The 2208-nt window shown below is 34.5% G+C and overlaps 1 long non-coding RNA gene across 1 annotated transcript; it reads right to left on the reverse strand.

The window, feature by feature from the left end:
- Positions 1 to 279: 279 nt before the first annotated feature.
- LOC122812784 lies at positions 280 to 1496 on the reverse strand. Its single transcript, XR_006366561.1, has 2 exons — positions 1409 to 1496; positions 280 to 356 (listed from the first exon to the last, which is right to left on the reverse strand). It is a non-coding gene; the product is annotated as an uncharacterized LOC122812784 (long non-coding RNA).
- Between the last annotated feature and the right edge of the window lie 712 nt (positions 1497 to 2208).

Below are 2208 nucleotides of genomic sequence, written 5' to 3' on the forward strand. Positions count from 1 at the left end.
GGCTTGTATGTGGTTCACCACATAGGTAAATGGACTGCATCCAGATAAAAGGTGGACATTACCTCTGAATAGTCCTCAAACAGTACAACAATACATTAGCAGCCTTCAAATCAAAGATGGCCGCCAGCTAGGAAGCATACGTCTCAGTCAGCTCCTGACAAAACTCTACAATCTAACCCAATCTGGGCTCCAGCACTTCTGCTAATCCATCACAAAACAAAGAATACTGTAATATACTAGATATTAGAAGATTTGTAAATATATACAGAATTTTACATACTTATCTGCAAGATAAACATGTGCTGATTGGAGAATTTCTGCAAGCAGTTCAGGCCTCATCAATAAACTACAGGAAGCTACATAGAAAAAATAAAAAAACTTTCGATAAATATAGAATCATGGACTCAATGGAAGCTCAAACATCAAAACAAGACGTTCACAAATAATCTCACTGGAGAATGAAGTCTGTACAAGGAGACAAAAAACTGTAAAACAGCAAAAAGACTTACAAAAACAGACTGCCAAAATGAAGACAGAACAACCCCACTTCATGGAAGAACTCAAGGCAGCTCTAACACCCTTGCAAGAAGAAATACACTCCTTTTCTACAAAACTAAATATTTTTGGAAGTAATATAGATCAAATACTAACTAGACTAGAGAAAAATGAAGAGAAAGATGTAGAGAATGAAACTAAAATAGAAGAAATCAGAAGAAGAACTAATGCTACAGAAAAAAACAGTGTCTGAATTGCAACAAAATAATAGACTTAGAAGCCAGATCAAGAAGAAATAATGTGCTCATCAGGGGTATCCCTGAAAACTACGAGCAAGCTTCTTTACATAATGGAATTAAAGAAATCATTGAACTACTCTTGGACAGCAATGCTGCAGTACAAAATATTACAATAAAAAGATTCCATCAAGCCTTAAGAAAATCATAAACTCTTGATGCCCCAAGCCAAGTCTGTGTGAGAATATTAAATGCAATTAATGCTAATATGGCTATACAAGTTGGTAAAACTAAAACAAAATCATTTGGAAAGGTAATAAAATAACAATTGCACAAGACTTACCCTTAGCTATCAAGCAACAGAGACAAATTCTATCATGTTTCTGTGCATACTTAATAAAAACAAAATTAAATTCCAAATGAAGCATCCTGCTTCCTTGCAATTCCAATACAAGGGATCCACATACAAAGCAAAATGTAAAGATGAAGCAAACTCAGCTTTCTTAAAAGCATTCAATGAGATCCCTACAAAATAACCAGTAAAATGTAAGTAACATCTATACTGTATTTATCAGCACTTAAAATGCGTCTGAACAGTAAATGACATTAAATCCGATGAAATACAGGCATTGCTAGTATTTGTATTCATTAGTTTGAAGTTTCTGAAGGTTTTTTACTTTTATATTGCAAGAAAAAGTCTCCATAGGCTTTCCTTTCCTTTGCAACATTCTAAAGCCATTTTTCCAGTAAGCTGAGCCATGTCAGACATCCCGTGATCTTTGATCTTGTGTCGCACATGTTAATTAACTCATGCAGTGATGTCAGAGCCAAATCAAGTCTACGGCAGCCAAGAAGTCCCAAAAAGAAGAAAAAAACTATGTGAATACACTAAGAGAGACAATAGTTTGTTCAGAATGGCATCCAGGAAGTAAGTTGCTGTATTACAAGGCTGAAAACTGAGAGACAACTACACTTAATGATATGGAACAATTCCTAGCTCCAAAATCTCACAGGTACTGCAAACTTTCCTTGAGTTACTAACAGTAGGAATTTAAAGGCAGGTATAGAAGAAGAATCTATATGCAATAAATGACAGTCTGGATGATGAAAAGGAAGAAAACAAGATTTAAACAAGAATAGAAAGGGAAAAGCTAAGGTTAAAGTGATCTCTGCAAAATAAGATTGTTCATGAAGAGAAGAAGCATTACAACATCGGACTTTGCTGTCATACTCCTGTAAATAAAGCTGACTTTATGCTCATTCAACAGCTTTTTTTTTCTCTCTTCTCTTGGACAAGTAGCAGTCGGAGTACTAGAGAAGGTTAAGTGATGATATATGTACTAGATGCATTTTAATATGAAGCATATAGTGGAGTTATATTTTTTTCTGCTTGTATAGGCAGATCACAAGAATGGTAGTATATAACATATGCTCATACCATATTGTATAATGCACTTTGTTTTACTAAGACATGTTT

This window comes from Protopterus annectens, chromosome 10.part0, assembly GCF_019279795.1.
Source record: "Protopterus annectens isolate FY-2018-M chromosome 10.part0, PAN1.0, whole genome shotgun sequence".
NCBI lineage: Eukaryota > Metazoa > Chordata > Ceratodontiformes > Protopteridae > Protopterus > Protopterus annectens.